Here is a 22,271-nt window from a genome sequence, read left to right as displayed (position 1 = left end):
TTACAATGGTATGTTACAAAATGGATGTTACAATGGATGTTACAAAAGGCTCATACTTTATCTGTTTGTGAATGTGCTATTTACACACCTTGCTTTGCTCATTCATTAACTTTTGTTGGCAAAAATGATGTTGGTTGTTGTAGTGCAGCAATTGGTTTTTTTGATATTGTGCAATGGATCTACACATTCTTTAGTGCCTCCACTCATCGATGGACAATCCTGACAAAAGCGCTAGTGAAAGACGAGACACTAGTTCCTTAATCACACGCTAGTCACCACATGCTGATACAAAAAGTGCTTTGTTGAAGGGTTACAAGAATATTCAATATGCTCTAGATACAATTGCAACTGATGGATGAACAAAAATTGAAACTGGACAAGTGGCGCCTTGACTAGCAAAACGTCTTGATGAATTGGAAACTTGTACTTTAACTGTCTTTTAGAACACGATACAGCAAAGATTTAAATAAAACAAATCTAGCTTTACAAGGTACCATTTAAATTTAAATAAAGCTGTTGGTTTAATATATTCATTTTCTAAGTATGTTCAATTGTTGAGATGTTCAACAGAATTGGATAAATTTGAGAAATACGGAAAGAGTTGTCCAAATGTGAAGAATGTAAAAAAGAAGTCAAAAGAGTCAGAAAAAGAAAGCATCAGTTCAAGAAAGCATCAGTTAATGTGCTGATTGCTACTATCAATCATTTAAAAGCACCATTGGCTCACAGATCTGCCACGCAATTTTTATTTTTTAATTTTTATTTTATTTAGGTGCTCCAAGAAGTCCTCACGGTCTTATCACAGAGCACTAAAGATGAGCGGTGTTCTATGATAAAACCGTGATTGGAAGTTCATGCCTCCTTCCTAACCGATGTCGCAAAACTTGCCCAGAGGTGGGGTTTGAACCACGGATCCTTTGTTTCTAAGGCAAGTGTGCTACCACTGCGCCACGGCTGCTATTCAGATGTGGCCAGCAAACTTGGGTTCATGAACAATTTGCAAACATTGAATCGTATAGAAGTGATAAAATGTTATGATACCTTAGCAGCACATAACTCCAATGACATTGAAGTCAGCTTGAGAGAGGAAATCGTTCAATTTCAGTCTTACGCAGTCACACAAATGAGTTCTGATGATAAAAAAGCAAGCAAGGAGTTGTTGATGTACCGCATTTTGCTCAATAATAGTTTGGTATAAACTTTTTCGAATAATGCAGTAGCTTTTAGAATTAACCTCAACCGAATGATAGAAAATTGTACTGGAGAAAGAAAGTTCTCGCAATTAAAGCGTGTAAAAAATTAATGCCGTACTAGAATTAATCAAGAGCGGCTCGACATTTCTTTGATGTGTATTAAAAGTAAGACGACCAGACAACTCTCATTTGATGACATGGTTAAACAATTTGTCTGACAAAAATCCAGAAAGTATCACTTTAATTTTTAAATAAATGAATAAAATATTAAATGCTACATCCCGGTGGAAAATAAGCCAGCAACTAGCGACATCTAGCTTGCTTTATAGCGATTTTTAGGCAATTTTTTTTTCTTATATTATTTTTTTCTAACGACTTTAACTTCTTTAAAAATTCAATTTTTAGTATTGAGTCTATTATAATTATGAGAACAATTTAACTTTAAGCATTGCGATTTTGTTGCAATGTGTCGCTAGCTTCATATTGTAGTTTTGTACAAAATATCTACAAATCTATAGCTGGTGGATAGCTACATATCAAAATTTTTTAAACAGCTATTTTATCTAGCTGTCCTTGTAGCCAAATTCACTATTTTTATCTTTACAAACATCGATGGCTTTTCGCTAACTTAAAAAAGCTAGCGATCATCGTGGCCAAATCACTGTCTTTATCGTTTCGATTATAGCTAGCTATTCCCACCGGGATGCTTATCACTTTTACTTTAGTCAAAGTTTATATATATATATATATACATATATATATATATATATATATATATATATATATATATATATATATATATATATATGTTTATATATATATATATATATATATATATATATATATATATATATATATATATATATATATATATATATATATATATATATATATATATATATATACTAGATATAAATTATGTTAGTGTATTCTACAAATATGCGCTCAATGTTCTTAAAGTACAGAGTAATAGTAGTAATAATAATTTATAATATAATAATTTTTGAACAATAATAATTTAATTTATATATATATATATATATATATATATATATATATATATATATATATATATATATATATATATATATAAAACATTTTTCTTTTTTTTTACCCTATATACTTAGGGGTTTATGTCTCCTTAAATCTAGTCCGGTTTTTCAATTGTCATTTCTTGTTTTAGGGAAAAAACATAAAAAAGGAAAAGCCCGTCAAACACACGTTTGTTTTGGTGAACAAAAACAACACAAAATTGACAATACAATAATTATGTTTTAACTCTTATAAAACATGTTTTTTTGAGTTTTTTTTTTGAGTTTTATATAGTTTTTTTTGACTTTCGTACAACTCATTAGAATCAAAAAGTGTTTTGTTCCATGTTTTTTAACAGTGCTTTATATTTTGCTTATCAAAAAACAAAATGCATTTACACTCTATTTCATGGTGATGCTTCTTTTGTTAAAGAAAATATGGTTTCCTTATTCTATTTCAGTTTGTTTAGCATGCATTCTTAAAAAATTGAACAAGGTACAATTGAACTCTTATTAGACCACATTAAGTGATAATTTTTAGAACAAATTTTTTTTTAAACAGTCAAATACAGGTTTGTCTTTGAAACAACACAGTGAAGTAAAAACATCTTATTGGAGTTATTATGTAAAGCGTCAGCTGGCGCTGTTTTTACTTAATATAATAGTTTTTAATGCTCTTAGGATTGTTGTAAAGTCCTCCAAGTTTTTTTTGATGGGCCTAATGTAAGTTTAAATCTAGTAAATGAAAGTATAAAAGAAGATTTACATTGAGTTTCAATTTTCCGCAAAGCTGACTATGAATGTTTAACAGATACTTTTTTAAACTACCCTTTAAAACTTGATGCACGGACTAAAAATAGTAATCCAAATGACATGGACCAATATTATTGAAGATATAAATTTTTTGAGTATTGGAGTAAGTATTCTTTATTTCTGGTTACAAAATCTAATACAAATATGGATAAAAATATGTTTTGTGATAATACAAACGAATATTTGAAATAGAATCTTTTTTTTTAATATTCTGCATGTCTTTAAAAAATAAATTCTAAAATTAGATCATGGTTTTTTGAAGATATTATTGTATAATACAAATATGTAATTATGTTTCTGATTCCATGTTCGTTAATTCTTGATTATAATTTTCATATAAAATTTTAAACAACATTTTATTTTTGAAAGAAGCTCAAGCAGAAAAATCGAGGCCTTACATAGCTTAAAAACAAACGGAACATTGCTAAGAAAGCAGCATTTGAACTTTTTATGGAAAAAAAAAATATTGTTGATAATTTTCATGGACCTAAAGTATTAACAAAATTAGCATACTTTTGATTTAATAAAAATACAAGAAATCAATAGGGATATTAGTTATCTTGAAAGAACAAGACCATAAGCGTAGAGTTTCAATTTTCCCGGATGGGGCTTAAACTATTTGGTAGATGTTGAAAATCTGTAATAAGAAATAATTAGTCTTTTTAATGAGTATAAAATGTAGTTTATTAGACATTGTTGAACGCAAATAAGTCTTTAGCCTGAGAAGACAAGAAAAAGAGCGCTCACACGTATAGGAAGTGACAAGCAAACTTAATTGCAATTAAATGAGAAAGGACACCATCATGGTCCACAAACTCGCTCAAAACTTATTCAAAATCATTTAGTTGAATATTTTTGAATTTAAGCACTGTACCAGGTCGTGTAACAACCTTACCAACGTGTAACCAGGTCGTGTAACAACCTTACCAACGTGTAACCAGGTCGTGTAACAACCTTAAATATGCAAACTATCTTAGGTATTTTCGAATTATTTTTGGCACTTTATTTACTTGCGTATTAAAAAAAAAAAATCCCGGAGTTACTCCCTTTCGAATCTAATATATTAGCATTTCGAACAATATCTAATTTGTTAATTTTTTGTTAAAAAATAAATATATTTGTTCATTTTACTTATCTTTTTGAGACAGTCATAAAACTAATCATTTTGTTTCATAAGTTTACTCAAGTACCTTTGAACAAGTTTAGTGACGAATAAGATTGCACAGTTTGCGATGAATCTTTTGTTGTTTTCTGTTAATCAATTTTAGCAAATGTAAAATTATTAATAATTTTATTATTAATTATTTTATTATTAATTATTTTATTATTTCAAAAAGATTTTATTTCTATGTTTCTAGATACAAAAATAAATTTACATTAATCTTTAATAAAGTAAAGTCGACATAAGTTATTGCATAATTTAAGAACAAATCTAATAAAGTACTGTAACACGGTACTTTGTTACGCTTTTTATTTTATTTATTACGGTTTTTATTTATTTATTACGGTTACTTTATGCCTACTTAAATCCACTTACAGAAAATTTGAGTTTCATGCCTCTCCTGCTCAAACGTTTAAAAAGTGGTGCGTTTTTTTCTATTTTTTAATTTATATATGACTAATTCTGTTATGAAACCATATTGCCTTTGCCGCACACTAAATAATTTAACTTTAAGTTGGATGTCAAAAATGAACTGAATTTGCTAGTGAAATTCACTTGGCAGAACACTGTTAGAAAATTTTAGGGTGTATCATTGATGAAAACACCCGAAAAAATCCTTTTGAGGGGTGGTAGTACATACCAATGTGATATCATTCCAAGTATTTTTAAAATCCAGGATTGGCGTCCGTGAGAGAAATTTGCATTTAAATACTTGCTTAAAACAGAAAAAAATGAAATCATCATTGGTTGAAAAAAAATAAATTTAACAACCAAATACTGCATTTCTTAAGGTTTATTTTGAAACAGATAAGCATTAAAATTGCACTTGATAAAAATTGAGTGTTTTTTTGTTATTTGCCACAGCCGTACAGCTTAAAATTTGTCAAAATTGTTGTTGTTTTCTGTTACGGTTAAACTTGAATTTTTTGTGTTTTTAGTTATTTTGAAAAAAATTTATGTGAAGAAATTAAAGTTTTGAAATGCCAAACAAAGCAAAATCTCACACTGAGTACCAAAAATATGTTTGCATTCTTTGCATGTCAAAAAGTGACCGATCACTGACACCCTTTCTGATAAGCAGACTGACAAAACATTCACCAGAACTTTTGGACTTAAATGATGATAGACTTCCACATGGGATGTGCACAAACTGTCGTTTCCATCTTCATAAAATTGATGAAGGAAAGGCTACAAAGCCTTTTCCTAACCTCTATGACTTTTCTTCCACCCTTGTGAAACAACCCACACGAAATTCACCTGATTGCAACTGCATCATTTGCAAAATTGCAAAAACCAATGGAAAAACACCATTACCAATGACCAGCAATGTTGTCCCAGAGAGAAGTCCTCCCACAGTTTAAAAGAGATGTTCACATTGTCTGACAATAGGATTATCACATCATTGTACCCCTGCAACAAGACGGGTCAACCTAATAAGGCTAGCAAAAGAAGACACCAAAAGTGCAGAGGTTGTGGCTTTTTCTGTGTTGAAAACACATGATTCATAACCCAATGGTACTGTGCGACTTAGCCAAGAAAGTGGAGGTCCTAAGTTACCACTCAAATTTGGTATGTCCATTTGATTAATTTAGAAACTATTATTTTCTTGTTTATGTCTAAGAAAACCAATATTCATAAATCCATTCAATTTTTAAAAAATATTTAATTTTGTTTTAGGAAAAGCAGCACCAGCTCAACTTTTCAAGGAGCCACTTTCCGCTGAAAGCTTGGTGAAAGTTTAGCTTAATACAGGGTTATCAGCCCTCAAAAAGTTGTTGAGCCTTACTTTGCTAAAAAATTTTCAGAACAAGGAAAGTTGCTCAATGACTACTTCATTGTTTCAAAAGTAAAATTTTCCAATTGTGATACAATCAGAGAAGTTGTACATTGCAAGGATGTTGCCAGCCTACTGCAGTTTGTGTTATCTGCACGAAATGTTTCTGATCAGCCTCTTGTTAAGATTAGAATTGATGGGGGTGGAGACTTTCTTAAGATAAGTCTGGGTGTTCTAGAGACAACTCCAGAACCAACAAGCCCAGTCTTAAAATCATCAAAGCTTTGCAGCTCTTCCTTCAAAGACTCTAGTAATAATAAAAAATAATAATATTTGGTAGCGCAAAAAATTTAGAAGTAAAGTTACAAGAGTAAAGGTTACCCAATGTTGAAAAAATTATTTAAAAAAAGCGTTAGCATTCTTGGTATTCTTTGGGGCGACAAAATGAATTAGCATCTTCGTATAGTACAAACTTCAAAAAAGATAAGTAAAGGCATCTTAGAAAGTTTAACAAACTGTTGCCTTGTAAATCTTAAGTTGTTTTATACAATACTTTAATTAAAAGTCATTTAACTTATGATGTTGAAATTTGGGAAAATAGTAAATCAAAAAAAATTATGCAACTCAAATGTCTACAAAGAAAGCTCTACCAATTATTGGTCCCAACAAGATACACACAAGATCGATCCTAAAAAAATGAAATCTGTTATCGTTAGATCAAAAGTATCAAAAGGCTATTATAATCCAAGCATGGAAGATATGCGTTGGCTTAGCACCATCACCTTTAATTAATGATTTTTGCTATGTTAAAATTAACAAATCTTTGAGAATTAACAGAAGAATAGCTTTTCCTAACTTTATAAGTTGTGTGTTGACAAATCAAGCTAACAAAAATACAATTCAAGCTAATCGATTAAAAAATACGGATTTGCTTTTAAGCGTAAAAAAATTCAAAAACCATACAAAAAATTTTTTTGTGCTTAATATGGCTTAAAAATGTCTTAATATTAAATGTCGACACAGTATATCGGCTGTAAAAATTAGGGAATAAGGAAGACACCTTTTGTTAGTATTATGCCCTTTCAGTTTTCATGTTAAATTTACTTTTTTATTGTAAATTTATATGATACTGAAAAAGTTACACTATGTAACACAACTTTTGTTCCTGGATTTTAAGTGTTACATTTCAATTGCTAAAGTCTAAATGTCTAAAGTATGCAAAAAAATGACTTCATCAAGCACAAACTTTGCTTACACTACAACAACACGAAGAAAACTCGCTTTTTTGTGAAAATAGAACAATTTTTTTTTATTTTTGTCATTATAATCAAGTTAAAACAAAAATTTCACAAGGCATAGACAAACACAGTCGGAAACCACTCAACAAGGTTCAGAAATGTTTAGATTTTCTAGATTTACGGTTGTACCGTGAATCATTCTCTCAAGTAGCTCCAAAATGTAGTCCCCCATGATGTTGCTTCAGAAGCAAAGAATCTGTTGTTTAACACCACCTCTGAGTAAGTTTTGCGACATCGGTTAGGAAGTAAGCGTGGACTTCCAATTAAATGCTCATCCGCGGTGCTCTGTGATAAGACCGTAAGGACTTCTTGGGGCACCTAAATAAAATTGAAAAAAAAGAAATAAAAATATTTTTGTTATACTGTACTTGGCAATGACGTTTAAAGTCCAATATAATTTAATGAAAACGCTTGCCTTGCTCCTCGGAGTAATGCAAGCGTTTTCAATCGCCTATGTTCTCCTTAAATTTGTTAAGATGCAAATTAAGAATTTGGACTTTTATAGACATTCTGCATCCCATTTTGGCGTAATTTTTTATGAGAATCTGCACCAACTCCTCATAGTTTTCAGCTTTATGATTACCTGGGAAGCCCTGAATAACTGCACCGAGACTGCTCCAAGCCGCTCTCTCTGTCCTGTTCAACAACTTTGCAAAGTCCTCACATTCTATGATCTTCTTGATCTATGATCCAACTAATATACCAGCCCTGACTTTAGCCTCGGACAGCTTTGGAGAAAGATCTTGAAGGTATTGAAATGCTGTTGACTCCTTGTCAAGAGCAATGAAAAATTGCTTAATGAGGCCTAACTTTATGTGCAGCAGAGGCATAAACACTTTATGAGGTTCTATTAGCAGCTCCCACTTAAAATTGCTCTTCCCAACAGAAAACTCGGTCCGTTGTAGCCAGTCCTTTAGGCAATAATGCACCTTAGTTTCACGGCTGTCCCAGAGACAGAGAAAACAAGGAAATTTTGTAAAACCCCTTGAAGACCCATGAGGAACAATACCATTTTGAAGTCACCAATGACCTCTCATCCGGAGTCGTTATACTTAATGCATTCAGCAACATTTTGACACAGGTGTAGTCCACTTTAAGATGCACAGAGTAGGCCATCGGGAGAGACGGGTAGTTGTTTCCATTGTGAAGCAACACGGCTTGGAGGCTCCGGGATGAACTGTCTATGAATAAGCGCCATTTAATAGGATTACATTATAGGATTACATACCTATAGCCTGGAATAGACCGGCAGAAACACAGAAATAACACAGAACACAGAAACACAGAAATACAGAAATACAGAAATAACACAAAAAAAAACAGAAGAAACACAGAAAAAACACAAAACACAGAAACACAGAAATAATCGTCGCAGAAACACAGAAATAACGCTTAATTAAGAAACGCTAAATTAAGAAGTTATGCTAAATTAAGAAGTTAACGCTAAATTAAGAAGTTGGAGAATCCATAACGCTAAATTAAGAAGTTGGAGAATCTTTGATGCCGCTTCCTCTGATCCGTAAATTGTAAGTTATCATCAACCAAGTTCCTCTGTTTGAGCCTCGATATCAGAAGCTCAACATTCAATTTCGTAAGCCCATTAAATAGTTCACGTCTTTCTGGTTAGGGAAGTACAACTTTCTATCCCCAACTTGATATGTGACATTGTAGTCCATATCTCCAGTATCTACCTCGATATCTGACTTGCTGATGTCTTCTGAATATGGCCGATACCGCCTAGGAAGAGTTGGAACAGACAAATTGAGCTGTGTGGTACTAGGGTGATGGAAGAAGGTATGTCCAGAAAAACGATCTGATTTTTTGGGTTTACCATACAAAAGTAACAGTTGCTTGAGTGGTCTGTCAGCTCTCGCCAAATTCACGGGATAACAAACTTCATGGCTTGTCTCTCTCCTCTATACTAACCTGTAACAAAGCACATAATAATACATAAGAATTATAATAAAGAACAGTAAATTTCAAAATATGGAACGATTTCAAGATGAAACATAATTCCCTACAGTACACGACTTATAACAAAACTTTGTAAATTATAACTCCTTGAAATGAGTTAGATCTAAAGCATTGAAATCTTATGAAAATAAATTCAAACTTATCTAAGCGAGAAATAACTGTTTTGTTTACCTTTGAGTGTTTTTTTGAAATATTCGCATATGAAATTTGGTGCCCAAGATTTGTCTTGGTCCCCGACCGGTACGCCGAAGTATGCCTTGTAGGTCTCGCACATTGTACGATTTGCTTCCACGCAATACTTTTTTGCTCTTTGTCTTTATGAATTGTCCGCACACGAAGCAGAATGAATAAGTTGGATGCAAACAACCTCTTGGTGATATATCAAATAACTTTTCTTCAACTACGAATCGTTATTCTTTCAGCCTGCAATAACACGAATTGAAATCTTGGTTTGAGACAGCTGTACTTTTATACTTATACAGCTACTTTTAGAACGTCTAAAAGTGTTCTAGAAAGTTATGAGAGTTTCTCGAAAATTCTAGAAATTTTTAGAACGTTTTAGAGTGTTTAGGAAAATTGTAGAAACATCTGGACAACTCTAGTATTTCAAGAATATTATAGGAAGAAGCTCGGCATTGTTCGCTCTCAAGCAATAGTTTATTATTAGACAGCAAACTAATAGTATAAGAAATCGAGAATGCTTTCTCATCTTTAAAAATAAATAAATATTGGGTTTGGATGGAATGTCAGCTAATATTGTAGTTTCAAACTAAAAAAAATATCAGCAAACTTTTGTTTTATATTCTTAAACTTTCAATAAATGTCATATTTCCTGATACATTAAAAGTAGATAAAGTTAAATTATAGACCTATATCCGTATTATCCGTTTTCTCAAAAATATTTGAACGCGTTATGTATGATAGACCATTTTGCAATTTTTATGGCCATTTTGCAAAAAACAAATTCTTTTGCCCCAAACAGTTTAGTTTCCAGAAAAAATACTTCAACTGAGCATGCAATTATTGAGTTAGTTGACAAAAGAACCAACGGTAGATCACTCCATATTTTTAAAAAAGTTAAATTACTATGGTGTAACAAACAAAACATTTAGTTGGGTTAAAAGTTACCTTACTAACCGAAAACAGTATGTAATCAATCCGGATTTCGGTGTATTAAACATTTTGTGTGGAGTTCTACAAGGTTCAATAGTCGGGCCTCTCCTATTTCTAATTTATATGAATTTATACTTTTGTAATGTATCTGCAAAATTAAATTCAAAACTCTCAATAAACACAGATAAAACTCAATATACATTATTTTACAAAAAAACACAAGAGAAAATCTGCCACTTAAATTACCAGCTCTCTTTATAAATGATAAACAAATCAAAAAGAAGGAATTTTTAAAATACCTTGGAGTTTTTGTAGATAAAAACTTATCTTGGCTTCCTCACATAAAATATATCGAGTAAAAAATAAACAAAACAATTGGCATAATCTACAGAGCTAGTCAATTCATAAACACTCTAAGTCTTAAATTAATACACTTTAGTTTAATTCATAGCAACATTAATTATGATAAGACTGCGTGGGCTAGCACACAACCTGCTAAATTTAAAAAGATATTTAATGAGCAAAAACATGCTAGCAGAATTATATACCGAAAAAATAGATTTGAGCATGCAAAGCCATTAAGGAGGGAAATGAAAATGTTGAATGTATATGAGATAAACAGATTTCAACATACTATCTTCATGTATAAGCATTTTAAAAATCTTACATCAAACAAGTTTGAAACAATATTTTAAATAAATCTAAAGAATAACAGTTCTCTAAGATCTAATGAGAGGCTCACATATACACTGTCTTGTAAATTAACGAAATATAAAGAGTACAGCATAACATACCGAGGGGCCTAAGATATGAAACAGCTTTAATACGGTGAAGTCAGTAAGTTCATTAAAGTTTCATATAAAAAGAGAAATTTTGAAATCAAATGATTAGCTTTGAAATTTAATATACAAACCTTTTTGATAAATCTTTCTGTTCAACTTAATTTCTTATATAATTTTTTTTTTGTTTAACTAAATTTATATTTATAGGAAATTATTCTACTTATTGCCTTTTACTCTAAACATATAACGGAGATGCTTATATAACGGAGATGCTTATATAACGAAGATGCTTATTTTTTCATATTTTGACGGAGCTTTATATAATTTTTATAACAAATTTTATTTACTTTAAACTTGTTAACAGTCCAAAGAGCGGTTCTGTGAAAAGATTATGATGGCCATCCATGTTCTTTTAGTCCCTGTCTGTTAATATAAATCGTCTTTTATAGATAATTTATATTCTGACTTATCTTTTGATGAGTTTGAGAGAGCTTACAAATCTCTTAAAAGAAACAAAGCTACAGGTGTGGACGAAATAAATGGCAACATAATCATAGATTGCTTTGAAAATTTAAAATGTATTCTTTATAAAGTGTTCAGGGCATCTATACAGCAAGGTTTATTCCCCGACCAATTAAAAATAGCTAAAAATACTCCAATTTACAAAGACGGAAAAAAATCAAATATTAGTAATTATCGCCCTATCTCAGTTCTTTCAACCTTCTCGAAAATTTTAGAAAGAATTATATACAATAGAACATACAATTACCTTAATCTAAATAAACTTCTATATAAAAATCAATTCGGTTTTAAAAAAAATTGTTCAACTGAACAAGCCATTACACAGTTCATTCGTGAAATTTCCAATTCATTTGCTAGATCACAATATACACTAGGTATTTTCATTGACCTATCAAAAGCATTCGACACGGTCGATCACAAAATTCTACTTAAGAAACTCAAATTTTATGGAATTAATGGCAAATTAATAAAATGGTATAAAAAATTTGTTGACAAATAGAAAACAATTTGTTTTCTATGGAGATTATTTTCAAAATGAAAAATTAATTGACATAAAATGTGGTGTTCCACAGGGTTCTATTCTAGGCCCCCTTTTGTTTTTAGTCTATATAAATGATTTAAATAAAGCTTCTAACCTTATGAGTATCATTTTTGCGGACGATACTAATTTATTTCTGTCAAACAGTGACATTTATGAGCTTTTTTCAAATATGAATAAAGAACTCAATCACACCTCCAACTGGTTTAAGTGCAACAAGTTAACTTTAAACATTGACAAAACAAAATGGATCCTTTTCCACTCCCTCGCAAAAAAGCGTTTTTTACCAAATAATTTACCTAAACTTTTCATTGATAAAATTGAAATAAAAAAGGAGTCGGTCACAAGATTTTTAGGCATTTACATTGATGAAAATATTACATGGAAGTATCATATCGACTTTATTTCTACTAAATTGGCCAAAAGTATTGGAATTCTATATAAGGTCAGATACTATCTAAATAAACAAAATTTAATTCAACTCTACTACTCATTTATACATAGCTATATAAATTATCCCAATATTGTTTGGGGAAGTACCTCTAAAAGTAAGTTACGAAATCTCTACCATCGTCAGAAACACGCAATGCGTTTAATATGTTTTGAAAATCGTTTTTCTCATTCTAATATTTTGTTTAAAAACGTTAAAGCACTTAACGTTTACGAACTCAATGTCTATAATATTTTATGTTTTATGTTTCGTTGTAAAAGTAAACAACCATTGTTCATTTTTAAAGATATTTTTACCCATAAAGCTATAAACAAATATACTGTACGAAATAAAAATTTAATAACTGAACCCTTTGTCAAACAAAGTTTTATCAATTTTGCATAAACTATCGAGCACCGTATTTATGGAACAAAATTGTTGTTCCAAATTTTGATTTGTCAATTTCGTTTTCTGTTTTTAAAACTAAATTAAAAAACTTTATTCTTTCTACTGACAATATATATAAATATTTTTGAAATGTAAAATTATTTTCTGTTTTTGTTTATTCTACATTGTTAATAATTATTAAATCAATTGTATTTTTATTATATTATATATACACGTTTGATATATTTTATATGGTTCTGACGACAAGATCTTTTGGATCTTCTTTCAGATACCAAGTTTATGTATTGTTATATTGTTATATTACGATTAATAATTTTATTTTATTTTATGAAAACGTTTCTTTGTACTTTTATTTTATTTTTTTAATTGTATGAACAGCGAAATATATGTAAGAAAAAAGAAATTCCTTAAAAAATTTAATTAAAATCTTATTTCTAGTTTTTTCTAGTTTTTTGCCACAGAGTGTCGTGTCACATACGCATAAACTTTTGGCTTTAACAATTTAAGAAAAAACCGCGTCTACCATTTTATAAACTTTATATAAACTACGCATATATTATATGGGGAAGTACTCATAGAACAAAACTAAAATCTCGTTACCTTCATTTAAAAATCGTTTTTTCATACGAAACAACTTTTTAAAGAAATGAATGTTTTAATATTTTATGCTTCATGTTTAAATGTAGAGAAAATTTGTCGTCAAATGTATTACAAAATCTGGTTGTATGAAATCTAAAAGCAAATATAATCTTCGAATTAATAACAATTTTATTGCCCCTTTTTGCCATTAAAAGCAAAGACCATTTTTTTGTTTCTTACCGAGGTCCTTTGATTTTTCTACCAAACTGACTTTTGCTTGATTCAAACAGAAACTTAAAATAATTATACTTTTAATTGAAAATATCTTGATTTATTTTTAATCATTTTTTATTATTATTTTTTGCTTTGTATGTTACTTGGTTTCAACATTTTATTAAATTGTGAAGTAATAATACACTTTTAGTGTATTATTACTTCACAATTTAATAAAATAAGTGAATTAGTGAAGTAATAATACACTTCAGACATTGTATTTTTATCAAAAAGTAACCAGATATTGCAAAGGACTTCATGAAAAGATTCTCATGATCTTCTAGAAGTCCTGTTGTTACTCATGTAAAAATTGTAAAATATATTTGATTATTGTAATATTTTTAAACAGCAAAACTTACATTGTAAAAAAAAAAATTTAATGGTCTAAGCATTAATTCAATTCGTGCGCACGTGTCGATGAATTTAATTATGCTCCTCTAATAAATTTAAAAAATACCGTTCTTTTTTTTTGGCAGTTTTTTTCTGAATTTCGAACTATTTGGCGTAAATTTTGTATAAAGCTTTGTCAATTTTTTTGCTATGTTTTATATACAGTTTTTGTTTAATTTTGAGGACTTTTGATATCCTTATTAACCATGGTGACTTTAAACTCTTATTTAAATTTACTTTTTCGAAAAATTTGCACCATAGATATCAAAAAAGATTTGTAAAATGTGTCATAGACGTTTTCATCACATTTAAAGTCAATATTTTCCCAACTAATTAAGGATAATTGATTCCTAAATGATCCTTAATACATTTGACGAAGATTTTGTTATGTTGTGGTAATATTTCAGAGTCAATATCTACTTAAAAAAAGTCAAGGAAATGGTCAGAAACGTCATTTTTTATACTACATATTTTTAAGAGATTCATTAAAAATATGAGCTGTTATAACAACTGCGTCAGCTTCTTTAATAGATAATATTATAACGTTATCTATTAAAGAAGCTGACGCAGCTACTCTTGTTGACGCAGTTGCAACTCTTGTTGACGCAGTTGCAACTCTTGTTGGTTTATTTAAAGTATTAAATCATTAATTGAAGTTTTTCAATTATTGAAGCCTCCGGGTATGCTATATAGTGGCTAATAACAGACGGTTTCAATAATTGATTATAGATAATGCACCCCCACCTACTCGCACCGGCCGTGCATATATATATTTTTATATTAGTAAACAAATATTGATATCTGGAAAGAATTCAGTATAGATATATAAAAACCTTTATGTTTTTTATTACAGGAAATGGATTTTTTGGTCTATTTAAATAATCTTTGATTTAATGCATAGTTTTTAATCTTGGTAATGTTTCTAACTTTATTTTGTGGTGCTGATGCCTAAAATGTAAACATGCGAAATGACTATGAATAACACTGAAATAAATTATTGTATTGAATTTATAATCCAGAAAAAATCTAGGTGTATATAACGCACCTATTACAAATAATATTTTCATTAGGCCGTGTGAATAAAAAAAAGCAATTGCTTTTACTCAGCGTTTTTCGAGTAATTGCTCAACTTTACGTAAATAAAAATTTGAGCTATTTTGCTCAAATTTTTATTCACGTAAAGCTGAGCAATTACTCAGCATTTTTGGAGTAAATTGCTCAGCTTTACGAGAATAAAAATTTGAGCAATTTTACTCAATAAAATATGTATAATAAAGTATGTAGAATAAAAAATTATGGCAATTCAATAATAGCTAGAACATTAGGGTCCCAAAATCCCCGAAATAGATTTTATAAAAATGAATAAAATTGATTGCAATTTATCAAAAAAATTTCATCGTTTAAAAATGGCGACCATGTAAGGGTTAAAACGCCCTCAATTTGGGAATGTCAACTCGTCGTGGTCATAATTTTTGAACGATAAAATATATTTTTTTTTGCTAATTAAGAATTTTACAAATGAAGAAAAAACACGTTTAACTTTTTTCCCCACGAGCCGCAAATTAATCGAAAGGTTAAAATCTCGCAAATGTAAAGCAAGTCAACGCACGGCTCTGCACCTAATCACTATCGTGGTTAAGTACACTCAAACCATGGGGCAGTATTTTAAAGGATTCCTTTTGATAATAGGGAAATAATTTTCAATACTATTTATATTTAATATACTTTTTGTATTTTTACTTAAATTGTTTTGATTCAATTTTTTTTATTCAACAAAGTTTTCTTGTATCAAAGTATTACGTAATTCTATTGTTTAAAAGTTATGAAACTTTTTAAAATTACATAAACCTTACGCTACTAAACACCATTTAGCAGCCAATATTACAATATTAAAGTTAAAAATATCTACTTGGAAAAATATCTTTCTAGCTTCCCTCGTGACTTCCCTCGTGACTTGAAACCAACTCTCGTCTTTTTGAACTTAAACATTGATGAATTATGAGTCAAACTTGGTCATCAGTTATAACCGCATTAAAAAGCAAACGCCTTAGATTATTATAATACAGTTACTGATTTTTAAAATTTGCGTTACTTGCTTTACTAAAAGTTATAATTTCCTAATTTCGCTCATACTTCCGAAAAATTCCAAAACTTCTATTATTGATGGAATAATCTCCATAATTGTCGAAAAACAAGCCATTAAGTTGCATTGAGGTTTGCAAACCAAATTTGTCAAATAATTTGGTCTTATCTAATTTTAAAACTTTTTGAAACAAATTTCTTATTCAGGATACAACAATACAACAAGAAAAACATTTTTGTAGATAACAATTTTAACATTTCAAATAAACATATACATCAAGAATAAACAAATACAACAAGAAAAATAAATAAATACAACGAGAAAAACATTTTTGATAATTTTATAAAATAAATATTTTCCGCGATACTATCTAACTTTTTTAATTAAAAATTAAACGCTGCGCAATATTTTTTACTACACAATATTGCTTCCGACAATTAAACAAGTATTACACAAATGTAAAGATTAAAGAAATTGTACAAGTTAGGAAATGCATAAGATATTAAATCATTTTACGCTGTTGAACTGTTTTTTTTATTTTGGATGATCGTCAGATTAGTTGTCGGACAATTGAAGAGTTTTGAAATTGACAACCAGAAAGGTATTTAATTAACAATTAAAGAGCTGAAACAATCAAAGACATTGTGTAATAAACTTACATTTTTCTATTACAAATAGAGACATTTTTCAAATTTTAATAGAACACTAAATTTCTGTTTGAAAATAAAATTGTTTATTTCAAATTTATTAATTATTTAAATAAGATAAAAATAAAAATAAGCAAATATGTAAAATATTTTTTATTGTAAATTTATTAGTATATGTTATGAAATAATTATATATATATATAAATATATATATATATATATATATATATATATATAATATATATATATATATATATATATATATATTTTATATATATATATATATATATATATATATATATATATATATATATATATATATATATATATATATATATATATATATATATATATATATATATATATATATATATATATATATATATATATATACACACACAATAGCATATTTATGTGAGCACTTGCTCACCTTTTTTGCTTATCTAAATCGACGCAACTTTTTTAGAAAAAGAAAAAAACGAAGATATATATATATATATATATATATATATATATATATATATATATGTATATATATATATATATATGTATATATATATATATATATATATATATATATATATATATATATATATATATATATATATATATATATATATATATATATATATATATATATATAATTATTTCATAACACCATGTTTACAGCGTCATGTAAATTTTATCTAAGAACTTCTTTATAAAATATATTGCGACCTTAGACTTTTGATCATTGAAAAATATCGATACGGCTTTAGTAATAATCTAAAAATATATATATATATATTTTTAGATTATTACAAAAAAAATTTTAACTAATCGAACTAAAGCAATCAATCATTTAATATATTTGAACTTTAATAACTGCATATATATACAATAGTGAGGAGCAATTACAAACAGTTAAAAACTGATGAGGTGTAAGGACCTGCGATGGTATAAAGCAATTATTATAAATAAGTTATGGTAATATTATCAATAATAAAAACATTAATAATATTATACCTAATAATAATATTTAATTATAATAATAATAATTTAACAATAATAGCAATGATAATATTAACAACAAAGAAATAATAAGTTTATGAAAATATTAATAATACCAAAACAACAACAAAATAAGGGCATAGAAGTTCGGGGAGAGCTATAAAGAAGAGGCTATACCTACATTTATAAATTCAGTCACTCACAAGCTTATATATATAAAGACACACATATACAAATACACACACATATATAAAATAAATATTTTCTTATGTGGAAGAATAAGGAGTAGAAGAAGAGATGGCTGAATAGGTTTAAAGCTAAGGGAAGACTAAAAACAGTTATAATTTAGAAAAACAGTCAAGAAAATTTTTTTATAGAGGATACATTTTTTGATATTGATAATGAAAGTATTTCTAGAAATTTTAGAATGACCTACCCCCACCAAAATCGGGAGAGAGTTCCAGGAGTGAATTAATTGGTGCTTAGTATATTGAATACCATATTTACTTGTTTTTTTAAAGGTAGAGTTAAGGTGGTAAGCTGGTGAAAAAACTAGAATGTTTAATATTTATTGTTTGAAACTGAAATTAACACACACAACAGTCATCATAAAAATAAATATTACAAAAAAAAAAATCTTCAAAAAATTAATTATTTTTTGATGAGTCAGCAAAAATTTTAAAAATAAGCTAAAAAGAAAAACATGGGTATTAAGAGATCTATAACAAGTATCAGTATGAAATTTGCTACAGTAAAAGAATATATAATTATCTAGTGCCTAAAGCAAAGTTTTTACAAATTGATCAACCGTTTCAAAATGGCGAATATTCTTTTAATTTTGAATTTCTTAGATAAATATTTCAATGCTCAGTGACTGGTTTCTCATTAAGTACTTGAGTATATAGGTTTATTCTGCTTTAGGCATTAGTACTCTATAATTTAAACAAGTGTTGAAAATTTCAAGATGAAAGCTCAAATAGATCTTCCAAAATCTATGTTTTCGTTAACCTACAACAAGATTTTAAAAAACCAAGAAAATAATACATAAAAAAAAAAATCTCAAAAGTTTCTAAGTTGGTATGATTCCTCTCCTTCTAGTTCTTTTTCTTTGTCCAAATATCCTTTTCTCTTTGCTCTAATCAATTTTCTTCTTTCCATACTCTTTTTGGTTGATTTTTTATTTATATTTTGAATCCGAAGTGTGTCTTTTTTGATTGAACCTATAACTGTTTTTGTTCCAAAAGACAATTTTATTTTATCAAAAAGTCGTACAAGTCCAGATATACCATCATTAAAACGTATTATTGCAGATGCAACTCCAATTTCTACAGTGGTTTTTGAAACAAAAGTATCTTTTGGACATCTTTTCCACACAATTTGATTCAGAGCCTCATTTGGGTTTTGAGTGGATCCATCTAGAGAGCGACTCAAAAGATCATCACTACGTAAATCCTTAAAAATTGGATAGATTGCAGTTTTCACTGCAATTGGTAAATTAACTGATGGTTTGTACCGCTTGATATTTTTCCAGTAATTACACCAACTATCATTAGTAGCGGGGACAAAACTGGTGACGAACTCCAGGATCTTTAATACCTGTACAGTGCCACAATACTGCCAGTATTCCTTTTTTCATCATATACAAAGCAGTACTTTTGTTACCATTCCAACTTGAAAGAGAGTTTTGGCGAATAGCCATGCCAAAATAGTTCTGCATTTTGTTAACAATATTATCAGTTAATCTTCCCTTCCCGCTAAGTCCTTTGCCATCTGATAAGGTTTTACCTTTTATGCTAACACGAAGTTTGCGGAGCCGTGTGCCAAGTCTCTTTTAAACATGGCCAACACATTCAGATTTTATCCAAATCCACACCATATGGCTCTGATTCTTTAATTTTTTTAAAGGATTCAGTATTGCCATCGCCAATGTAATGGGAGTACCGAATATTATATTTTTCAATAGATGAAGAAAATATTTAAAAAATTTTTAAAACAAAATTTTAACCATACCCTAAAAAACCTTGTGTGGGAATTAAATGATGGTATGCCAAATATTGATCAATGTTTCATAGTTGAAAAAATATTTTATTTTAAAAAACATTCAGTTGGCTTGACCTAGTTTGCATATCACTATTAATTGTAGGTGAAACAAGAGATTTTCATCTTATATAATGCCTAAATATTTTTTCTTATCTATAGTATTTATTTTTTGACCGCTTATTCTGAAACTAAGTTTCTTTGTAATTTTTTTGTTTTGATATTCAAAGATAACTATTTTAGACTTTTTAGTATTTAAGGAAATTTTATTTGATCGTAGCCATTGAACCAAACGTGCAAGGTCATGATTATAGTTTTTATCAAATTTTTAAAAAATTTACTAACAATAAGAAGATTGATATTGTCAACAAAATGATATGTTTTGGAAAATTTTACTCATGTGTTCAAATCATTTATACTAATGAGGAAAAGAAGAGGACCCAAAATTGACCCTTGTGGAGCACAGATAGATGTAAACCTAGTACTAGATGAAATATTATCAATGCTTACAAACTGAGGACTCATATGGAGGTACAACTAAAAGTATTTAAGGATCACTCCTCCTACATCGTACACTCCTCCTACACCGTAATGATTTAATTTTTTTTTGTCAAGTGCTTCACTTATTGTCTCAGTTATGTCAATGAGTGTCAAAATGTCAAAAGCTAAACTAAATTTTGCGTAATGGCGTCAATTTGTGACAAAATAAATTTTCAACGACAAATTTGCTTCTGTATTTATCTTATATTTTTTGATTAATTTTAATTATGGTGCATAAAACTGCTCAGAAAGATATAAAGATTCACGGGTAAGAGTTTGTATTCATTACAATAATAGTAATAAATAAATGCTTTTAAAGAAATAACATAGTAATTGTAAATGCATTTAGCCTTTATTTTAATTTATCTCACAGGGCGCTCAGCCCTGTGAGATAAATTAAAATAAAGGCGCTCAGCCCCTTTACATCTTTACAGCATTACGAAATCAGGGAATCATTGACCTGAATGTTTATATTATAGATATTGTAGCAAATCATTGACCTGAGTGTTTATATTATAGATGTTGTTGCAAATCATTGAACTGAGTGTTTATATTTAAATTTTAGCTGCGTAATAATCTTTTTTTTCTTTTCTTTTTTTTTATTGAAATATGGACATACAACTCTTGGAAGCAAAATTAACTACCAGTAAACTTAAAAGTTCACTTGACTTAGACATGTGCGCTTGCACATGCATGTGCGCTTGTACAACGCATGTGCGAAGATATATGTGATATCCTGTTTTGTGTTAAACCCCGTGCAACTTTTAATGTCATAATGCCTGTCACCGTTTTAGCCTTTTCATATCACAGCTTCATGTAGCCAATGCGTTTGATAATAAATGATGAAGCTGCTGCTTTATTTTGTCTTAATACTTTGTTTTATTGTTTTTTTTGTAAAAAAATTTTAAAAAACAAATATTATTAATTCTTTTATATTTTATATAACTGTTGTCTATCCCACCTAAGATTAAAAGAAAAAAACTTTTTTATGCTGGCCGGCTTTTATATTTTTTGACCGGGCCGGGTTTAGGTTTTTTTGTAACGCTTTTTCTTGTTAACAAAAAATCCTCTGTTTTTTATATAAATAATAGTTTAAGAAAGTTTTCTCGTTTACCAAAGGGTAATATGTTTTATCTGAAGATCATAGTGATGTTACTAGAGGTATACCCAATGAGTTAAGACTGCATTCAAACATACAACTTTGTTTTGTTTCGTCTCTACCATTTTTAGTTAAATTTGAATAAAAAGAAAAGTTTTGAAGCGTATCAAACATTGTACTTTATTTGAAGAACTAGTATTTTCTCATATCATATAAAATTAAATGTAAACAAACAATTTTAATAAAAAGACATGACATTTAGTATAAACAAAACTTTTTGCATTTAAAAATAGGTTTTTAATAATTGATTTATTAAATTAATTAATAAGGTTTTTAATAATTGTTAAATCAGTATTTTCTGACATATTCTCATTACCTTAGTCTTCCAATTTATTAATCAGTTTTCCTTTTAAAAATCCCACAAAAATAAAAGATGTAACAATAAGTGAAATAAAGCTATTCGGAATTAGGGACTGTTCGGAATTAGGGAAATCTTCGGTATTTTTAATCTATTTTCGAATGTAAAAATTTCGTTTATATCAAAATGGTTTATGTTTAAAATTGTATCATGAAAAAATATTTTCAAAATATATAT

At 28.7% G+C, this 22,271-nt stretch overlaps 1 protein-coding gene across 3 annotated transcripts in view; it reads left to right on the top strand.

Moving 5' to 3' along the window:
- The first annotated feature begins 2,981 nt into the window (after positions 1-2,981).
- The window catches only part of LOC105848775 (uncharacterized), a 34,066-nt gene continuing 14,776 nt past the window's right edge, over positions 2,982-22,271 (top strand). Inside the window, exon 1 of one of the 3 annotated variants that reach the window (XM_065791937.1) lies at positions 2,982-3,140. The gene's annotated coding sequence lies outside the window, so the exon portion shown is untranslated. Of the gene's footprint in view, positions 3,141-16,811; positions 16,965-16,987; positions 17,010-22,271 lie in introns of those variants that run through there. The other 2 variants (XM_065791935.1, XM_065791936.1) reach the window with 2 other exon arrangements.

This window comes from Hydra vulgaris, chromosome 03 (genome assembly GCF_038396675.1).
Source record: "Hydra vulgaris chromosome 03, alternate assembly HydraT2T_AEP".
Taxonomy (NCBI): Eukaryota; Metazoa; Cnidaria; class Hydrozoa; order Anthoathecata; family Hydridae; genus Hydra; species Hydra vulgaris.
This window is presented reverse-complemented; position numbering and strand designations above follow the sequence as displayed.